Raw genomic sequence first — 24,192 nt, forward strand, 5'->3', positions numbered from 1 at the left:
CCTATCAGCAAAGATAAACCTGTAAACCTTTATGTTCTTAAACTTAATATATGTTCATACATTTAGAGTAGTTATTACGGGTAGATTAAAAAAGTTGCTCACGTTATAAGTTATGAGTTTAATCTGCAGAAAGTGACAAGTCTAACCTAACAAATACTTCGTAAATTGAAATAAAGTAATGAAAATAACTTAAGTATTAAAAAAAACTCTAAATCTACATGACATTTTTCGTCTAATGTTTGTTATTGAAGAAACAGTCCAAACACATCGCTGGATTATCTGTGCAGTCTTTGCAGAAAGTTGTAAAACTCTCTTGCAACGTTTTCTGGCTTTCTGTTGTTCCATGACAGGCAACTAGAGACTCATAGCAAGGTAAACATCGTTTTCTTGATTTGCTTAGCAAGGCCATCTCTCTTAACTAATTCGTGTTTTTTGAGTAGGTAATCGTCTTGCTGAAAAACAGCACATTAAATGTTGAAAATATGGTTAAAGTCAAATGTTCAAGAAGCTTATAATTAAAAATTGTTTGTACAGACTTTGAGGCCTAATTTACGTGTACACTATTTGATCTGTTTCCTAAAACAATACGGATTCAGATTATATAATTTAAATGAAATACACTAGTTATAAATAAGATTACCTGAAATTCGGAGGTGTTGAGAGTTGGTTAGAAGCAGGATTACAGTTACTGTTTTCCTCTACAAGCTTTCTTGCCAAAACAGATCGGAATTTTAGCATATTCCCATTTTAGCTTTCTTTTCCCTAACACTGTTGAATACCACAAAGGCGTTCACAACACACATGTACCCAGCAATAACTCTAGTGCAACCTTCTTGTACCATTTAGATGTTTTTCCTCAATGGGCTATAATACGAACTCATTTGGTCTGATACGTCTACGCCCTTTTTGGCATCATTGTAAGCTAAAACACAGCTAGGTTTCATGATTGGTTCGTTATTTCTATTGGTTTTTTTTTACTGGGCAATAAGTTGTCCCCATCCTCAGGTCGAGTACTTATCAAGTTTACTCGCCTCTTGTCGACCCAGCTGATTACTTTTACACCTTGTTTGTTCTCCTGCGCATACACTTCACCCTTTTTCAATTTCTTGCTTATAACAGTCTTCGGATTGGACTTCAAATCCTTTCTCAAGGTACCACAAAGGTAAGTTTTTCTTTTAAGCAAGGCCTCAGCTAACTCGACGCTGTTGTAATAATTATCAGCGTACAGCAAACGGCCGTGGCCTAAGAAATCATGAATAAGATGCAGCATTATTTTTTGTTTGTGGCCTTTTCCAGATGTAATGTCACCTTTACCTACGTATATTTTGAACTTGCAGGTATAGCCATCAGGAGAACAAAAGCTTGTATATTTTCACACCATATTTGTGTGATTTGTCCGGCAAGTACTGCCGGAAATTAAGCCTGCCTCTCCACGGGACCATGGTCTCATCTATAACTACAGTTTCACCTGGAATCCTGACAGCTTTGAATCTATCATTTAACATGACCTGCAGATTTTGGAGCTTTTTCATCTTGGGTTCTTCACCTACTGCTTCTTCATTATTATGAAAATGAAGACATCGAAGAAGCATTTCAAACCGCTCTCTCTTCATAGCCTGTTTTATGAAGTCATTTTTAAACATGGTGTCATTTGACCAGTAAAAACCTTATTTGAGGCAAAGGGGCACATCCCCATCACAATCAAAATCCCTAGAAATTGTTTTATTTCTCCACTAGTACAGTCAATCCACTGCCTCATAAAAGACCTCTGTTTGGGGATATTGTTTGAAATATCTTGCCGGGCATATCGGTTTGTTTCTTCTACGATGAGGTTAATAATATCGTCTGTTAAAAACTGCTCTAATACTGTTACAGGATTTGATATGTCAAAATCATATACTAACCCTTCATTGTCAGTATAGGGAAATTGTCTAACAGTACTCTTTATGTCATCCCACTCATTACCATCGTCATCAATACCGGTACTTGTTTCAGTTTTCACCATTTGGCCCATCATCAGTTTCGGGCACATTGCCATTGGCGGTTTCATTATTTTCCTGATAAGGTTCTTCTAATTCTGATCTTGTATTATATTTCATAAATATTTAAACCTAATTCATCACTTAAGCTTATATTTTGTGAGAAATAAAGAACTGCATTCTGAAGGCTTACGTCATCTGAAGTAACAATTACATTTTCTTCGATATTTAATGCATGACTTACTTTCATTTGCATCAAGTTCCTCATCATTACCGTCTGCATTTGAATCCTCACACTATCTGCTTCAGATGGTAAGTATTCGCCTCCCCCGACACAGAAAAATCAGTAAGTTCACTATCACTGTGGCCTTCAAGAGCATCATCGATCTCTTGTTCGTCCATTTTATTACAATTTCACTACGAAACACACAAAATAACTTTCAATTCAAACACACACCCAGTCACTAGCAGTGGTAACCTACAAATTAACGAAGCAGGACTGACAGAAGAAAGGACAAAAAGCGCGCCAAACGATGCTCGCTAAATGTCTAGCTAGACGCAGGTTAGAAGCAACACATGTACCACGTGTGGTACAACGACGCGGTAGATTAATGTCTTATTAGTTCAGCGCGTCGTGTACCACACGTGGTACACGCACATATATGTATAAAAAGTTCATCAAAAAATGGTTTAATTTACGTTTTGATAGTTTTGCAACATATTTTATAACTGCTGTCGAGTGATTTAAGCAAAAAAAACAAAATACGCATTTCTGACAGATTTTACCGATATCAACACGCCACTTAATTACGAAGGTAGTTATCACCTACGTCGTGAATGTGTTAAATCTCTCCCAAAGCAGGTTGGCCGCCTAACCAAGATAGAGTCCACTGTAAACTATTGTTTAGCATTCACTGCCATCAAGTCAGGTCTAGACCAGATTCCAAGCGCGTTGTGCCTGCCGCTGGATTACAATATAAATTTACTTTTTTATTCCCTATCTATTTACAATTCTAAAATAAATTTTTATTTATTAAATTTTTATTTTTATTTTTATTTAAAGTATACCATGTAATTGGTATACACACCCCCCCATAAAGCGCTTGGTATCTGCCAAGTTTAATACTTAAATCTAAGAAATTTATTTCACATCCTTTAGAAATTGTATTTCCACCTAGCTTTAACATGCATCATAAAATCTACAAAACCTTTTTTTTATTTATAATATTTGTTTTAATTTATTTTTGATAATAGTTGTAAGAAGTGGCAGCATACTAGTTATCAAGTTATTTTAACCAAGCGTTAATTATTATAAATTCTTTTTAAAAGAGTCCATACATTATCAGATTGTTTTTGAAAACTTAAACAATTAAGTTCCCCAATAGAAACCTTGACCTAAACTATGGCAAATATTAAGAGTCCAATTGCCACCTACCTTTTTACAATTCTAAGTCCTACCATAAAGATAGTCCATCCAGATAATCCTTCACAATGGGTCGAACGAGGTAGACGGTGATTGTTGTTGTGGGATGTTTATTGCAGGTCCGGTCTGTTATTAGTTGAGTCGTCCTTGGAACCTTTGCCCTGCACGGCTGTGTGTCCTTGGCTCGCCCATTCACTGGTTGACGCAGCTTCATATAGAATTAAAACATATCCCCAGAAGGGGGTGTCAGTTCTTATTTTATTATTTTTACCTATACCATCGTTTATCATAGACATAACAGTCTTTTTTTTTGTTCCCCTCTTCCTTGGCATAAATTTTATCAGACTAACAAGTTTAAATTAATATTCCAACATTCGTGTTAGTTATTAATTTACATACAAACATAAATAACACATGTTAATAACATTAATTACGGACCATGAGTTTCGGATTTGTGCATTATTCAGAAAAATAAATACTGAATTAATTGTTTTAATACACTCCTCCTCTCCCAAACCATGTAGTTATCGCAACTGTTTACTTCACCTGTGCCCTTTTACCTAAATCATAAACTTTTTATTCCTCTTGAGGTTTCTTCAAGTTTAAAATACATTTTTACAAGATTACAATTCAAGTTAATATTTACAATTTAACAGGGCTGTAGAATTTCCTCAATTGTTCAATATATTTTAATTTAACCTTCCTTGTCACTGAAATTTCTCAAATCAAACATACATACATACAGCGTACATCTAATATAGTTTTTCTTCATTCTTACAACTAATTTAATTCGTCATAATTTTTAATCAGTTCCTTTTTTAATTTTTTTTTTTTGTAATTCAAATTATTTACCCCTCGGTAATTATTTTGTTTTGTTATATTTAAATATGCATTCTTCTTTCCCCAGTGGGTTTCACATCCTGCAAGTGTATTCTACGGAACTCATTCAATTCTTTTAAATTTTGAACTACATATGAGTTGGAGCTAATAATTGAAATTATTCTGAATGGTCCCTCATATTTCAGATCTAGCTTATATCGCTGATTTGTAATTCTACAATAGACTACATCATACATTTTTAATTGCCTGTGATTTCGGTTGTATCGGTTTCTTCTCGAATTCAGCTCATTTTATCTTTTTAAATTTTGAATAGCTTCAACCATCTTTGCATTCTTATCTTTGCTCCATTTTTCATCACAGATATCTTTAATTTGCCATTTTAGTGACAAACCATCATTTGCTTTGAAACTGAACATTAATTCAAATGCAGACGACTTTATGCTTTCATTGTGACAAGTATTTAGGGCCATTTGCACATGGTACAAATCCTTGTCCCAATTCTTTTTACAGTCATGGTAATAAGCTGTCAGAATTTGATTTAAATTTCGAATTTGCCTTTCACTTTTATTTCCTTGAGGAGTAAAAGGTATAATGGTCCTTTGTTTTATGCCCAAATTAAACAAATAATTTTTGAATTCCTCGCTGACAAAATATGTTCCATTATCCGTCACGAATTCTTCAGGCAAAGAAAAATTTTTGAAAATATTATTTTCTAATGCATTAATTACATTACCTGAGTTGCATTTCCTGAGTGGCATTATCCAATTATATTTGGTGAAGTCATCTACTGCTATCAGGATGTATTGCATTCGATTGGAAGATGCAGGTAATGGCCCATAAATATCCATATATAACTTCTGCATTGGACGACTGCTCAGATTGCTGTTCAAAGGTCCTTGGTCCCTCCAGTTGCTACTTTTGGCTTTCAAACATACTTCACAACATTTTACATTATTTTTCACATAATCATTTAGTTTAGGGTGATAAAACCTTTCATTTATTTTCTGTTGTGTTTTTAAAATGCCGAAGTGACAGCCAGACAATGAGTTGTTATAATACTCGTATACAACCTTGAATAAGTGCTAAGGTAAATAGATCCTTTTAGAATTGTTTTTATTGTTCACATAAAATAACACCCCTTTTTCCACACTGTAAACATCACTATTGGTATAGTTCAATACAACCTCCATAATTTTAGTTATATTTACATCCTGCTTCTGATGCGTTTTTAAGTCCATAAAGCTAAAAGGCATCGTACTTATACTATTTATAGACACTGTTTCCTCCCTTATTACTAAGTCCTTATTATTTACAGTTTCATTGTTCATTTTTAAAGAGTTATCGTTCATCTTGTCCTTATTCACTAATTTTTCTAGTTCATGTAACACATTGTTGTCAACTTCACTATCTTGAAATAATCTAGATAAATAGTCCGCTACTGGGTTCTGATTACCTTTAACATGCGTAATTTTAAATGGTAGAGACAATATAACCTCCACCCAGCGCCCTAATTTTCCTACTTTACGAAAGTGGGACAATACCCAAGCCAATGCTGAGTTGTCGGTCACTAAGTTGAATGGTCTCATTTCTAGGCAATTACGGAACTTATTTATTGAACAGACTACTGCCAAAGCTTCCTTTTGATAGGTAGTAAGTTTCACCTCACTTTCATTAAATTTCCTCGAATAATAGGCCACCGGTTTTAAATGTCCATTGTCCGCTTCCTGTAATAAACAGGAACCGAGGGCCTTATCACTCGCGTCGCATTGGACTGTGAACTCCTTGTTGAAGTCAGGGATGGCTAACACGGGGGGACGGGTAACCGCTCGTTTCAGTTTATCGAACGATTCCTGACATTTTTGGTCCCACATAAATTTGGTCGACTTCTTCCTCATTTCATTGAGTGGATGAGCTATTTCCGCATAATTTGGAATAAATTTAGAGAAATAACTAGTCATCCCTATGAACCTCGCAATACCTTTCTTGTCCCGGGGTCTCGGAGATTCTAATAACGTCCGTGTACGGTCAGGGTCGATTCTTATAGTGTCTTTGGAAACAAATGTCCCAGAAATTTAATTTCATTATAACAAAATTTTACTTTCTCCGGATTCACAGTAAGATTATTTTTCTTTAAACACTCTAACACTTGTTTCAAATGCATGTAATGTTCATCCAATGTCTTCGAATACACAATAATATCGTCCAAAAAGGCGAGAGTGCAAGTAAATCTCAATTCTCCTATGATTTTATTCATATATGACGACAATACCCCACTTCCAATTAATAATCCAAAGGGAATTCGTTTAAAGCTGTAACTTCCGAAAGGTACCGAGAACGTAGTTAACTCCTGGCTTTCCTTCGCTAAACTTATTTGATAAAAACTTTTGGTTAAGTTTATTACTGAGTAATAATTGTTTCCCTTCAAATGGTAATATAGTTCGTGCATGTCGCCTATAGGATAACTCACTCCTAACAACTTCTTGTTTAACTCCTTGTAATTAACTACTAATCTTTCCGATTTTCCATCTTCCTTACCTACTAAAAAGGCTGGACTCGAGTACTGACTCACACTTGGTTGAATAATGTCCTGTTCCAATAATTCGTCAATAATTTTTTTTATTTTTAATTGTTTAGGTGGATTCAATGGATATGGTCTAAGTTTTACGGGTTCATGATCTTTAACTTTTAATTTATACTCACAATCTAGAGTTTTACCAATTTTGTCGGTAAATACCGTTGGAAATTCCTTTATAATTTTTATTATTTCATTGCTGGCCTCTTCGCATCCTATTTTATAAGTGTGATTGGTGTTCATACACGCTACTGTAATATTTTGCACAAATTTTATACACTTCTCTACATTAAAGTCAAATCGACAACAATTATTTTTCAAGTCTATTAACAAACCAGAATGTTTTATAAAGTTCGCTCCTAAAATTGCCTTTTGGGCTAAGTCCTTCAATATAAGAAATTCCACTTTCCAGGTGAACCTATCTATTTTAATTTTTATATTTACACTGCCGATTACGGACATTTTTTTATTTTCAGCACTCATACATGTCAGGTTAGATAACTGGTAACACTTTACAATTTTATTCTCTAATAATAGTTTATACAGTCTATCACTTATTATATTTATACTACTACCAGTATCTAATAATACATTTAATGATATATTCTTGCCAAAATCTATTTCTAAGCTGGGCAATGAACTGACATTTTCCGAATTTTTATTTTGCCAAGTATGATTTAATTTAGCAGATAATTCATGTGAATTTTTGTTGGACACAATTTTAGGTAACCGGGAAAGTTCGCCCTTCCTTAACTCATTGTTCGAACTTTCCCTACTAACTAGTTTTTTGACTCCTGTACATTACGACCTACATTTTCGGGGTTAATAGCTGGAGTGTGGTTTACAATAGGTCTCCGCTGGTTTACAACAGGTTTCCTGTTTAGCTCCCGGCACTGATAAGCATAATGACCAGGTCTATTACATTTATAACAAGTTATTGTTTCTTGCCTCGCCCTGATGCTGTTAACCGGTACATTATACTTCCTAATCACATTCAAATTATTCCCTGTTTTCCTCACGTTGTCAGCATAACCTACATTATTCGCCCTTATACACATCTCATCCAGTTCGGAATATGTGCTCGGATTTCCCATAAACACTAGTTTATTTCTGGTTTCAGGATTAATTCCCACCTTAATTAATTCCACAACATCCCTTTCATTTATATTACAACAAAGTACTTCTACTGATTCCTTAATGTCTATAATGTAGTTGGATAAGCTTTCATTATATCTTTGGGGACGGTGCACCTTTTCAAATTTCAAAAGTTCACGCTGATGATATGGCACGAAATAATTCAATAATATTTCAAGCATTAATTTGACCGTGACATTGTCCTGTTTTATTTCCAATAGTTTCGACAAAAGAGCTCCCTGACTATGTGAAATCGCAATCTCCATAATATCCTCTTCCGTACATCTAGTTTCCTTTTTAAGTTTCAAGATTATTTTAAAGAATTCTAATAATTCTTGAACATTTAATCCATCGCAGATTTTTAACTCCTTCAAATAACGCTCAATGGGGTTCGGTAGTTTATTATAACTTAAATGTGGCCGTCCCGAAACAAACACATCATCTCTCATATTTAGACCAGACTTATCTTTCACTTCCGGTTTACCAGCCTCTTCCAGCTCACCTTCTATTTCCAGATTGGAATCAGATAACTTGCGCACCAAGCTATCAGATGTTTCCTTGTCAATTTTTAAGTTTTTTATTTTTAACAACAATTCACTTAATATACTATTCCGGTTTTCAACATATTTAGCTATATCCTTCTCTTCGATTTTAAACAATTTACTTAAGTTAGTCAGACGGCGCTGCCAACGATTTATTTTTGTTTCACACCTAACTATGTCCAATGTTAGTCCCTGTTCAATGGATTCCTCCAGTTTAGTTCCTAATAGTTGGGTTTCTAACTTAATTTTATCCCATTCCTCCTTGAAAGCGACCTTTCCACTCAGGTTCAAATAATTACTATTTACATCAAGACTTATTAACTGCCGTAACTTTTTCCTTAAATCTATCACCTTAAGACTAGGAGACACTTCCACACCTCTTAACCTAATTTCATAGTCCAATTCCTCCTTGGTTAACAAGTCCACCTTAAGTGCCATTTTAAAAGTTTAATATTAAACACTTTATAATTTTCCAGTATCCAAGCCACTTATTAATTTACAACCACTAAGTTCAATTTTATTAAGGTTCACCAGAATAGAGCAGAGTAGCGCACTTATTTGTATACTGAATGTTAATATACAATTTTTTTTGTTTTTATTATGATGACACTAAATAGTCTCGAACTCATAAGATTTAAGTAGATACTGGTGGAAATTAAAACTGCACCCTTTTAGAAATATTCAGGTTTATTAAATCAATTCAAATGTTAATTATTAACCTTGTATTCCACCAAAACAATGTTTTGAAAAATAGGTTAAAATTACTACTTCCTTAGGCAAGGCACTTTCGATTTAATATTGGCTCACTGTCCTCTAAATCGTCGTATACAGTAATTATTGTAAAAGCCCGGGGTTGGAATAATTAATCGGTTAAATAATGATGGTTAGTAGAAGCAAAATACAAAATCAAAGCAAAATATGAATAGCAATGGCAAACAAAAGCAATATTCAAATAACACCAATAGCAAATATACAATCTTATAAATTAAAAATTAGCCATGCACCAATATCACAGTGCAACTACTATATACATAAAGCAAGCACTAACCATTAACAAAAAATATTTCTACGGGATGCAAAAGCTAGATGAATTTATAATATAAAAATATACTAATCTGTATTTATTCTGTAGGCAAGTGTATAGCTCCAAAATAAAATATCAAGTTTGCTTTCTCAGGCATATAATTTTGGAAAATATAAAAAACAAAGTAATCACTTATAACACACCATGCAGAATTACCCTACCATATGCAAGCTAAGATAAAGGTAAATAATTTAAACCATGCAATAAGGCTACTAAGCTAAATTACTATAAATATTAGGGTTCTACGAATATCAAAGCAAAATTGAACACTCACCCTATCTGCACAGTTCACCAGAAAAATAAACTAAAATATCGTTAAATAAATATTTTGATGGAGGTTATCGGGGTGAGGGTGTTAGGACGTTCGCAAAAATAAAAAGAAAGGGTTGCGAGTCCCGAAATAGATAAATAAGAAAAATAAAGATAATCACTTACAAAGATATAAATAATTAATAAAATGAAAATTAGATTGAACTTCAATAAGAAAGAAAAATATTTCCGAGTAGATTAGAGATTCGCCAAGAAATGTGATAATAATCAGACAACAGAATGATGGTCGAGAAAACTTTATACCTAATATAAAAATTTACATCGATTGAACATAAGTTTTAGTTTATGAGGACGGGGTCGGTGGGAAGAAAGTATTTATAAAAGGAAGTCGTGGGTATAGGATGCCAGTACTATCGCCGGAAAGAAAGCAGTGGTAAGGCGAGTCCCGACTGTTATAATTTTTTCCGGGTAGGAGATAATTGGTAGGAAAGTTCGTAAAGGAAACTCGGGATGAGGTGTCAGATCGATCGCCAGGAATAGAAATGCGAGATCTGAAAAATTTAGAAAGGAAAATTTTAACACAGTAATTAAAATTTAGTCGAAATGACAAAAAAAAATAATCTGAGTAATTGAAATTCTAAATATAAGTTAAATTGAAGAAAAGAATAACTTTAGTAATTCAAGTTGAAAAAGTATTTAAAGTTTCAGTAAATTGAGAAAGTCAAATATATTCTATTTAAATTTAATGATACCCTTAAATATCAAATAAATTATTAAGAGTATATTTAAAATCAAACAATTATCTTATCAAAATAAATCTATAACCATCAAACATTACTAATATATTTCAGATCGATTAATTTTCATAAATGACAAATAAAATATTAAATTCTGTTTCACATAAAAAAAATTTGGAAGAATTGTTGATGGCAGAGATAAAACACTTTAGTAAGGAACAGGGTCGTTGTTCCTTACCTGGTGCTGGATATCGGCGGCGGGCGTCGAGTCGCGATGTACAGTCGTTCAGCGAGCGGGGTCGGTGGAAGGGGTTGAAGTAGTCGTGGTGAGCAGCGGTCGTCGGCGGTGTCGCGGTCACTGACTGTCTCTCCTGTGTCTTCAATCGGCCGTCATATTGGTTCGCGCGATCGCAGGGGTGGGGGAAGCCTTCTCCTCTCGCCGTGATCGGAGGGGAAGCGGCGATATCCGTGCGGGCACGGACCTGCCAGATAGCGTCTGACTCATCGTCAGTAAAATAATTATTTCGCTCCTTTTTATGATAATTCTAAAACTTAAGTCGTTATTCGTAATATAAAAAAATTGTCTGTTCAAATTTTTTCAATTTTACTAATGAAGATTTTTTTATTTAAATTTAATTTTGTATGTTAAAAAAAATATCATGTTACACTGTCATTATGAACCTTCTTTTGACTTGAGGATCCAGCATGTCAGACAGATTAGATTCATATACCCCTACTCATTAAACATCTGCATAACAGCCCCTACCTCCAATATGTCTGTCTCGACCTGTATCTAATATGTCGGAGACTAAGTTACTTCTGGGGCTGTCAATCTTGGAGGGTTTCTCAATTATTGTCAATGTTTTTCTTAATAAAGCATTATTAACACAAAACACCAAATAATAATGCATAATAATACAGAACAGAATAATGCATTTACTATACAGAAGTGTTTCATGTGAGAGGGGTAAGAACAAGTGTGCTTCATTTATGGAAGCCATATGTGTCTTTATGTGTCAACTGCAGCCGTTCCAGAGAGAACCTCAAGACAAGTTTGACTGAAGTAAACCGCACATAGTTACATTTGTTTACTCGATAGTCTGTCCTTGACATTGCCATTTATAAACTACATACCGATTACTCATTTTCATCATTGCGCACTCCATAAAATAGAGGCATAACAGTGGACAGTTTGCATGAATAACTTCAATTCGTTGTATGTATTTAGCTCTGTTAAACCTCAAAACTTTAGAAAAAGGTCAACCCTCTACATAACACGTACACATTCAGATACATCACCCTGACTGTGTATACTCTCATCCATGTGTCTCACATACCATATACTGGCTAGCAAAGGGTTAAACTAACTAACACTGTCATTGCTTAAAAGCATAATATGATACATATTTATTATGAAATTTAAATGCCTGTGTATGAATTAATCCAGTTTATATATTCAAATATAAATACAAGTGCAAAGAAAGAGGTCAACTCCAATCTTGCACTCTCAACGTATATAAAAATGAGCAGATGATCACATGCTTAAAGTAAAGATCAATGCAGTACGTACTTTGACAGTTATGAGATAGACAATGTTGTCGGACGAAATGTGAATTTAAAAGGTCTGATAAAGCGTGGAACAACAGAAAGCGGTTAAATGTCTCATGTTATACGTGTCACGAAATTAAATTACGTGCGTAAGAAGTAGTCTCCGCTGTATATGATACATTTCGTACTGTCAGTTACATCGCTTAACTGATGACGTCATCCATCACGTGACCTGTCACCTTCAAATTTTACCTCAAGATGTGCCATAGGCGCTCATTTTTCAAATGTTGAAAGATTAATTCAAAATTTTCCACCTCAATAAGGCATTTATATTTCTATCCAATAATGATCTAGGTATAATGTCGCATGTAACATTAAAACTTCACAAGATCTGAGTTTCTTTTGAAATTTTTCATTTTTAACAAACAATGGTTGGTGAAATAAGGGGTGAATTTTTTTCGCCGCAGGGTTTGAAACCCTGCAAATATTTAAACTTTAATTTGTTGGTCAGACTGTATTGCTACAGACGTTGAAAAATATTTAATCCATAAGAAAATGTTTATTAATACTTGATATACTTTGGTATAATCTGGTTGAACTGATTTGCAAATCTAATAGGTGAAAAAAGCCCCGAAAAATCTTGAATCCTTCCCATTGAATTACACAGATTATTCTCTGAACAAAAAAGTTCTTAAGCATTTGTTTTGAGATTCTTTAACGTCAATGAATATTTACGTTTTTAAATTATACCGAAACACCTCATAGACCCTGTTCTAAGTTTTTATATTTTATTATTTAATGGAAAAGAAAATTTATTTGGGTAAAGTTTCCGGTGGCTACGACATAAAAACTACGCAGATTAAACATTTGTTAAGAAATTAGCTATTCATAAACAACATACATAACGAGTGTTAATTTTGTATTCTTGACTGTTATATAATACTTGCACAATCAGCAAGATCAATAACCAATCCACACTTTAGATTTTATTTTCTTAGAAATCATAGAACTGTCATGTCACTACGAGGTTGAGTTTTAGCCTTCAAGTATTCTGAAATGATTATTACTCGTACCTCCATATGGAAAACTTGAGTGTCAGTTGTATAAGTATATCCATATAACTTTTCTCGATGCGACTGCTTGTAGTGCAATTAGTGGTGTTCCACAAGCGCCACAATAATGAATCTCCTGTTGCAGAAATCTGCGGAGATTAGTCTATACCAGATAAACCTAGTTACTAACCAACCAGGCCTTGCAAGTAATGATTATTATGCTGTAGTACTGTTAGAGTTCTCCTTGCAGAAACTGCGATTTCTGAAATTTACTCTAATTCGTGTTTTAATTTTTGTTTGTTTTAATAAACCTTTGTAACTTGTAAATGAACGTGGTCATACCTGCAACTGAAAATGATAGCAATTAAATAAAATTATTCAGTTGTAATAGAGCGAGAAATTGGTCAGTTGTCCGTTTTTGCAGTTAGTCAGTCTTCTTATAGTAATTGATTTATTCAGATTTTACATTATATTCCATTTTTACTTTACAGTATACAGATGTTAAGTTTTAAATCCATCCCATTACTCAATCGTACAGAATAGAGTAATAAAATCATCAATCAAAACTTAAATATTATATTTTTCATTTCGGTTATCTCTGTACAGGAAAAATTGGCCACAGCGGTGAGACGCGATGGTGAGGTGACACTTTGAAGTATCGATTAACAATAGTATTCTACACGGTACGTACACTGGAAATAATTAGTCTGGGCTCGCGGCTCTGGCACTACTAGCCGTTCAACTAAGGTTCGGCTCGGTCGAGGTTCTATTTCGCTGTCACGCGCAACGTTTCACAAAACTCATTCCATTTAATACATGAAATGAGCATTTTGCCATTACTTTATCGTAATAAAATTTATATCAAATTAAAGAACACATTCTTGTCTTTCCAACCAATACGTATAAAAAATGTCAATTCTAAAATAATAATGTCTAAATTAGTAAAAACCAAGTACAGTTTTAGTTTGGTTAATTTTATGACATGAAATTTTCGCTCTGCGAGGAAGTTTTTTATTATTCTGTCAGTATCAAACTTCCCGTGGAAAAGTTTTAGAAAATCGATTAAACTGCATTTTTTGTCTAAAAAACTTTTTTATACGACCCCTCATTCCGGGGGAAATTAAGCGTTATCTTAATATTTATAAACACTCGGCGCGCGAGCTCTCCCAGTCTCAGTACGGTCTTCAGTTCTTTTAGCGTGAAAGCAATGACATTTTGGCTTACATATAAACCTCACCTAATATATTTTCTAGGATAAAATAAGGATAAAAGTTTAGTTTTAACATTTTAAATCTTAAACTGTCTTTAAATGGCTTAAATATAAAGCTAGATCCTTACATAATAGAATAGAACAGAACAGTGTTGTATTCAACATTCTCCACAGTTTTGTAATGACAGAAGTAATTTAAAACATGTTAATAAATAATAATAAAATATGTACAAAGTTAATACATACGCTTCAATCCAAATCTTCAATGCCGCTCAAATCACCCAAGTCTTCAATGCCGCTCAAGTCATCTGGCGCGTTTTCACTGCTTTCACTGTCACTGCTGCCGAGTGAAATTATCATTGATTCCACGAGATTGTCGATTTGGGGCTCAGCTGAAGCATAATCATTTTCAATTTTTTTTACGTGTTCGCACTTTCTGGCCCATTCCTCTGCACCTATAAGTGAAAACTTTTCTTCCGCTAAAGACTTAATACTTGAAAAACTGCACTGAATATTTCTACTGGCTACGTAGTTTTTCACTTCAGCCCAAATGAGTTCAATAGGGTTTAAGTCCGGGTGGTATGGTGGGAGCCGAAGCACAACATGTCCTCCACTGCTGGTCACTAGTTCATCAAGCTCATACCTAACAAATCTCGGTTTATTTAGGAGAATAATCCTGTACAGCTCCGGGACTAGCAAATCATCCGAAAAAGGTATTTGATGTTTAGAAAGCCAATCTTTCATCAATTGTTTCTTACTTTTTGAAGTAGGTGCTTTGTCTTTTTGTACATTGTGATAGGGGGCGTTATCAACAACAATAACTGATCTTGGTGGTATGTTAGGCAGAAGTTTTTCTCTCATCCATTTCATCATTGATTCCGTATTCACGTTATCGTGGTAATCACCCGAATGACTCGATGCCTTCCACATTGTCAATGCATTGGGAACAAAACCAGCTTCACTTCCTGCGTGTATCATGATCAACCGTTCCCCTTTCGAAATGGGAACACGCATTCCTTTAGTTGATTCGTCAGACCACGATGAACTTGACACGTGACTTGTCAGTATATAAGACTCGTCTAAGTATATAATTGGACGTCCTTCATCTCTGTAACGTTTGAGTGCTCTTAAATACGAAATTCTTTTTTCTCTTATTTCATTAGTCTCGATCAAAAGCTTGCGGTTATTTTGTGTCCTTCTCCACCGAAAACCAAGTTCTTTAAGAATGTTGTTGAGGCTTGATTTTGATCCTTTAAAGTCGATCCGCTGTTTCAATTCTTCATGTAACAAAGATACAGTTGGTAGCTTGTTTTTTAGAAGATGGAACTCGTACACAACTCGCCTTATCAGAGCTTTGTCAAAGTCATCCAATCCTGTAATAGGCTTTTTACGATTCCTTTTCAATTTGTTTGGGGTGAGAAAGCTACTTTCACCATTGTCATTATTAACGGTTAAATTTTTAAGCTCTTTATTAATTCTTGAGATTTCACGTTCTGAGACGCCTGTAGCTACTGCTGTTCGGACACGGGCCTTTGCCAAGGGAATACTTAAAGTTTTTTCATCAGCCTCCTTTTTCATGAATGTATATACATTACTGACAATTTCACGACTTTGACTGTGCAAAACTCTACCCTTCAGTTTTGATTTCACGCGATCACACATATTGCTTATGAAGTAAGCTTCTTACTAAAACAAAATAACACAATACAAAAACACTGAACGTAATAATTATTCACAGTTAACTGCACACAGTAAATACACACAGCTTAGAACAACTCACTGTTAATACTGAAGTTTAGCGATGCTCACTCTATGACAACAGATGTCACACTGGTATTATATTGTTTGGAGGGAAGGTTTGCTGGAGGGAAAGATGAGTCACAAGTCAGCCAAGCCCTTCCGGCTGGCCCGACCTTGAAGTCCGCCACCGTGGCGCGGGCGTGATGTTTTCAGGAATGACCGATTCACACACCCCTCTTCCCCCCGCGCCATAGCCTACCACCGACCGGCCGCGCGCCCAGACTAATTATTTCCAGTGTACTCTCTTCCTGAACACATCTTCATCCAATTCTGAATTTGAAATTTTAATATTAGGACCCAATGTATTAAGAGACTTTTTGTAGGTCCCATTACAGTTTTCTCTTTATAACTGCTATTCTATATTGCTGTATGGCTTTCAGGTGCACTCAAATATTAGAAAATTGATAAGAAATAATCGAAGCGTTTGGTACGCTGTTCGTTCTTGAAACGATAACCTTGATTTCACAATAAGGATATATAACAGCGTTTAGATAAATTATACCTAAAAGTTCCAATATAGGGTATTGTATTGAATAAACAAAATGCAGAAAAATATTTGATTCTATATTCTTAATTGTTTGTTTTAAAGACAGGGTGTGTAGTTTATACAAATTGGCAAAGACTCAGCATTTAATTGACGTTCTCTTTAAAAACAATTCAAAAAGAATAAGAACCCTACGTCATGGGAATTAAGAAAAATAAATTGCCATGAAAGCTCGAAATCATTAAATTGTATTGCAATTCAGATATTTCACAAAAACATCATATATAGTGTGTCAATATAAAGGAATTCAAATGAAATAAGATACTCGTATAATAACATAAAATATTGTTCTAATAGAGTAAGGTAATACTGTAATTTTAATGGTTTGTTTGCAAATGTAATAGAAAGAACAGAATCTAGAAGTAAACTTTACGTATAATTAATTTCATTTGTTATTCTGTATCAAAGAACAAACCTTACATAAATATTTAAATTGGAATTTGGAAGATAAATAAAACCTGTATCCTCGTAAATAAAAGATGATTTTTACAAATTATGCAGAATATCTTATTATTGTACAAAACAGTTCTAAAGATAAAAAAAATACATTGAAATTACTTTGTAAAACTTTACATTGTACTCAATGATACACTATTCTTGGTACAAGAAGGATATTTATATCACAACTTTAATGCAAATTTATAATTTAAATTATTTGAAAGTCACATGGTTATTAAATTTATTATTTATAGAAGTATATTGCAAGCCTTTACTCTGCCTTTTACAACGGGGTGCAAATTTGATTTGCTCAATAATAGAAATTGGAAATAAAAAATGTAATTTAAGTACTTAGAAATATAATTATAATAAATCATGTATGAGTTTATACCCCAAATGAAAATACCTGTGCTTTATATTAGAGCTATAACAAGAATGCTATTGATGAAAGTTAACTGTAAACAGTCGTAAGTCAACAGGAATAGATCTGTGTATTTACGTTTATTGAAACGACGGCTTCTGCTGTTTAAAGTGGTCTCGTTTAGCTCTAATTTAATTTGGCTCTTGAAAATCATGAGATACAGAACGTATAAATGACGGATGTACAGGCTGGTTCGTCTAATTGGGGTTTTTCAACTTTAAGAATTATATACTAAAGTCCGCTTATCATTTTACAGTTTATATAAGCTTGTTCTAGGAAGCTTGAATGCGGAATCTCATAGTTCTGCTTCAGTTATATTCAGTGTTGTTACTTCATGTGAAGTAATACATTGAAATAAATTACAAATGTATTGCATTCTGAGCATTAGAGTTCAACACTTTCACTGAAGTAATATGGTCAGTAACTTTTAATACCTTTTCAATTTAATTTTGTATTAAGCATTAAAATGTTCATTTACTTCGTTGTATGTTACCAGACATATGGGGATTGTTTGTAAACAAAACATTACAGTTTTTATTTATTTGTTTCATTGCTAGAAGTGTTGAAAGGTGATTTAAAATGTTTATTTACTTCGTTGTATGTTACCAGACATATGGGGATTGTTTGTAAACAAAACATTATAGTTTTTTATTAATATTTGTTTCATTGCTAGAAGTGTTGAAAGGTGATTTAAAATGTTTATTTACTTCGTTGTATGTTACCAGACATATGGGGATTGTTTGTAAACAAAACATTATAGTTTTTATTAATATTTGTTTCATTGCTGTAAGTGTTGAAAGCTGATTTAAAATGTTTATTTACTTCGTTGTATGTTACCAGACATATGGGGATTGTTTGTAAACAAAACATTATAGTTTTTATATTATTTGTTTCATTGCTGTAAGTGTTGAAAGCTGATTTAAAATGTTTATTTACTTCGTTGTATGTTACCAGACATACGGGAATTGTTTGTAAACAAAACATTATAGTTTTTATTAATATTTGTTTCATTGCTAGAAGTGTTGAAAGGTGATTTAAAATGTTTATTTACTTCGTTGTATGTTACCAGACATATGGGGATTGTTTGTAAACAAAACATTATAGTTTTTATTAATATTTGTTTCATTGCTAGAAGTGTTGAAAGGTGATTTAAAATGTTTATTTACTTCGTTGTATGTTACCAGACATATGGGGATTGTTTGTAAACAAAACATTATAGTTTTTATTAATATTTGTTTCATTGCTGTAAGTGTTGAAAGCTGATTTAAAATGTTTATTTACTTCGTTGTATGTTACCAGACATATGGGGATTGTTTGTAAACAAAACATTATAGTTTTTATTAATATTTGTTTCATTGCTAGAAGTGTTGAAAGCTGATTTAAAATGTTTATTTACTTCGTTGTATGTTACCAGACATACGGGAATTGTTTGTAAACAAAACATTATAGTTTTTATTAATATTTGTTTCATTGCTAGAAGTGTTGAAAGGTGATTTAAAATGTTTATTTACTTCGTTGTATGTTACCAGACATATGGGGAATTGTTTGTAAACAAAACATTATAGTTTTTATTAATATTTGTTTCATTGCTAGAAGTGTTGAAAGGTGATTTAAAATGTTTATTTACTTCGTTGTATGTTACCAGACATATGGGGATTGTTTGTAAACAAAACATTATAGTTTTTATTAATATTTTGTTTCATTGCTAGAAGTGTTGAAAGGTGATTTAAAATGTTTATTTACTTCGTTGTATGTTACCAGACATACGGGAATTGTTTGTAAACAAAATATTATAGTTTTTATTAATATTTGTTTAATTGCTATAAGTGTTGAAAGGTGATTTAAAATGTTTATTTACTTCGTTGTATGTTACCAGACATATGGGGATTGTTTGTAAACAAAACATTATAGTTTTTATTAATATTTGTTTCATTGCTAGAAGTGTTGAAAGGTGATTTAAAATGTTTATTTACTTCGTTGTATGTTACCAGACATACGGGAATTGTTTGTAAACAAAACATTATATTTTTATTAATATTTGTTTCATTGCTAGAAGTGTTGAAAGGTGATTTAAAATGTTTATTTACTTCGTTGTATGTTACCAGACATACGGGAATTGTTTGTAAACAAAACATTATAGTTTTTATTAATATTTGTTTAATTGCTATAAGTGTTGAAAGGTGATTTAAAACGTTTATTTACTTCGTTGTATGTTACCAGACATATGGGGATTGTTTGTAAACAAAACATTATAGTTTTTATATTATTTGTTTCATTGCTGTAAGTGTTGAAAGCTGATTTAAAATGTTTATTTACTTCGTTGTATGTTACCAGACATACGGGAATTGTTTGTAAACAAAACATTATAGTTTTTATATTATTTGTTTCATTGCTGTAAGTGTTGAAAGCTGATTTAAAATGTTTATTTACTTCGTTGTATGTTACCAGACATACGGGAATTGTTTGTAAACAAAACATTATAGTTTTTATTAATATTTGTTTCATTGCTAGAAGTGTTGAAAGGTGATTTAAAATATTGATTTACTTCGTTGTATGTTACCAGACGTATGGGGATTGTTTGTAAACAAAACATTATAGTTTTTATTAATATTTGTTTCATTGCTAGAAGTGTTGAAAGGTGATTTAAAATGTTTATTTACTTCGTTGTATGTTACCAGACATATGGGGATTGTTTGTAAACAAAACATTATAGTTTTTATTAATATTTGTTTCATTGCTAGAAGTGTTGAAAGGTGATTTAAAATGTTTATTTACTTCGTTGTATGTTACCAGACATATGGGGATTGTTTGTAAACAAAACATTATAGTTTTTATTAATATTTGTTTCATTGCTAGAAGTGTTGAAAGGTGATTTAAAATGTTTATTTACTTCGTTGTATGTTACCAGACATATGGGGATTGTTTGTAAACAAAACATTATAGTTTTTATTAATATTTGTTTCATTGCTATAAGTGTTGAAAGGTGATTTAAAACGTTTATTTACTTCGTTGTATGTTACCAGACATATGGGGATTGTTTGTAAACAAAACATTATAGTTTTTATATTATTTGTTTCATTGCTGTAAGTGTTGAAAGCTGATTTAAAATGTTTATTTACTTCGTTGTATGTTACCAGACATACGGGAATTGTTTGTAAACAAAACATTATAGTTTTTATTAATATTTGTTTCATTGCTAGAAGTGTTGAAAGGTGATTTAAAATGTTTATTTACTTCGTTGTATGTTACCAGACGTATGGGGATTGTTTGTAAACAAAACATTATAGTTTTTATTAATATTTGTTTCATTGCTAGAAGTGTTGAAAGGTGATTTAAAATGTTTATTTACTTCGTTGTATGTTACCAGACATATGGGGATTGTTTGTAAACAAAACATTATAGTTTTTATTAATATTTGTTTCATTGCTAGAAGTGTTGAAAGGTGATTTAAAATGTTTATTTACTTCGTTGTATGTTACCAGACATATGGGGATTGATTGTAAACAAAACATTATAGTTTTTATTAATATTTGTTTCATTGCTAGAAGTGTTGAAAGGTGATTTAAAATGTTTATTTACTTCGTTGTATGTTACCAGACATATGGGGATTGTTTGTAAACAAAACATTATAGTTTTTATTAATATTTGTTTCATTGCTAGAAGTGTTGAAAGGTGATTTAAAATGTTTATTTACTTCGTTGTATGTTACCAGACATACGGGAATTGTTTGTAAACAAAACATTATAGTTTTTATTAATATTTGTTTCATTGCTAGAAGTGTTGAAAGGTGATTTAAAATGTTTATTTACTTCGTTGTATGTTACCAGACATACGGGAATTGTTTGTAAACAAAACATTATAGTTTTTATTAATATTTGTTTCATTGCTAGAAGTGTTGAAAGGTGATTTAAAATGTTTATTTACTTCGTTGTATGTTACCAGACATACGGGAATTGTTTGTAAACAAAACATTATAGTTTTTATTAATATTTGTTTCATTGCTAGAAGTGTTGAAAGGTGATTTTAAATGTTTATTGTCTTCGTTGTATGTTACCAGACATATGGGGATTGTTTGTAAACAAAACATTATAGTTTTTATATTATTTGTTTCATTGCTGTAAGTGTTGAAAGCTGATTTAAAATGTTTATTTACTTCGTTAGTATGTTACCAGACATACGGGAATTGTTTGTAAACAAAACATTATAGTTTTTATTAATATTTGTTTCATTGCTAGAAGTGTTGAAAGGTGATTTAAAATGTTTATTTACTTCGTTGTATGTTACCAGACGTATGGGGATTGTTTGTAAACAAAACATTATAGTTTTTATTAATATTTGTTTCATTGCTAGAAGTGTTGAAAGGTGATTTAAAATGTTTATTTACTTCGTTGTATGTTACCAGACATATGGGGATTGTTTGTAAACAAAACATTATAGTTTTTATTAATATTTGTTTCATTGCTAGAAGTGTTGAAAGGTGATTTAAAATGTTTATTTACTTCGTTGTATGTTACCAGACATATGGGGATTGTTTGTAAACAAAACATTATAGTTTTTATTATTATTTGTTTCATTGCTAGAAGTGTTGAAAGGTGATTTAAAATGTTTATTTACTTCGTTGTATGTTACCAGACATATGGGGATTGTTTGTAAACAAAACATTATAGTTTTTATTAATATTTGTTTCATTGCTAGAAGTGTTGAAAGGTGATTTAAAATGTTTATTTACTTCGTTGTATGTTACCAGACATACGGGAATTGTTTGTAAACAAAACATTATAGTTTTTATTAATATTTGTTTCATTGCTAGAAGTGTTGAAAGGTGATTTAAAATATTTATTTACTTCGTTGTATGTTACCAGACATATGGGGATTGTTTGTAAACAAAACATTATAGTTTTTATTAATATTTGTTTCATTGCTAGAAGTGTTGAAAGGTGATTTAAAATGTTTATTTACTTCGTTGTATGTTACCAGACATATGGGGATTGTTTGTAAACAAAACATTATAGTTTTTATTATTATTTGTTTCATTGCTAGAAGTGTTGAAAGGTGATTTAAAATGTTTATTTACTTCGTTGTATGTTACCAGACATATGGGGATTGTTTGTAAACAAAACATTATAGTTTTTATTAATATTTGTTTCATTGCTAGAAGTGTTGAAAGGTGATTTAAAATGTTTATTTACTTCGTTGTATGTTACCAGACATACGGGAATTGTTTGTAAACAAAACATTATAGTTTTTATTAATATTTGTTTCATTGCTAGAAGTGTTGAAAGGTGATTTAAAATGTTTATTTACTTCGTTGTATGTTACCAGACATACGGGAATTGTTTGTAAACAAAACATTATAGTTTTTATTAATATTTGTTTCATTGCTAGAAGTGTTGAAAGGTGATTTTAAATGTTTATTGTCTTCGTTGTATGTTACCAGACATATGGGGATTGTTTGTAAACAAAACATTATAGTTTTTATTAATATTTGTTTCATTGCTAGAAGTGTTGAAAGGTGATTTTAAATGGTTATTGTCTTCGTTGTATGTTACCAGACATACGGGAATTGTTTGTAAACAAAACATTATAGTTTTTATTAATATTTGTTTCATTGCTAGAAGTGTTGAAAGCTGATTTAAAATGTATTATATGTAACTTTAATATAAAACTTCTGTTGTATCTTTCCTGTAATTTAATAATTTTCTGTCATGCTATAATTGGTTAACTTCGGCCTAATTTTAGTTTTTAAATGAAAATTTTATTTTATTTATTTAGTGCGAGTATCAAACTTGGTTTAATATCCATCTCATAATACCTATATATAATTTAAAAATTTTAATTCAGTTAAGTTTAAACTATGAATAGATTATTTTATATTCGTAACATATTTACTTATCCGTTTATTGGAGTTTTATTTGATTTTTAAGGATAATTATTTACAATTATTTTTATTGTTTACACACAATTATTAAAATTGGGCTGTTTGTTTAATTCACTTTGAGTTGTAGGAAACAATTTGATTTGGTAATTTCCTACGTACCTATTCAGTTTTGTACTGACAATTCTGCAGGATACAAGGTAATAACTAAGACGTTAAACTAATCTTTCCTAATAACAAAATGAGAAGTAGAGCTACGTGCACATTATTTTTTAGCACCTTGAAAATGATGAACCTCGTTAGCTGAGTCGTTGAAATAAATCGTGATAGACCCAGTTAACTTCATACGACAGGAAGTGACGCATATAAAATGAAAGTCGACTTATTATTTCGTAACAATACAGCAATACGGTGTCAATATCCGATTACTTTATTTTCTACTCAATGCTAAGCCAAATTGTACGTGATAACCTACAAGAAGCGATTAAAATAACTTATCAGTATTTAAGTATCAGCTAATTAATTTTTCTAACCATTTGAATTTACAGTCGTGTTGGTATTTTAAAGTTCTTTATATGTAATAAAGAATATTGTTTTACCACTACCGCATTGTAATATAAATAAATAATTTACAAACTCACAATCACTTCCAGCATAATAATAACCTAGTAATGTTACTTAGAAAACATTGCAATATGAGAAATAGGTTGCACAAGACAGACC

The sequence above is a fragment of the Homalodisca vitripennis genome, chromosome X, assembly GCF_021130785.1.
Source record: "Homalodisca vitripennis isolate AUS2020 chromosome X, UT_GWSS_2.1, whole genome shotgun sequence".
Lineage (NCBI taxonomy): Eukaryota > Metazoa > Arthropoda > Insecta > Hemiptera > Cicadellidae > Homalodisca > Homalodisca vitripennis.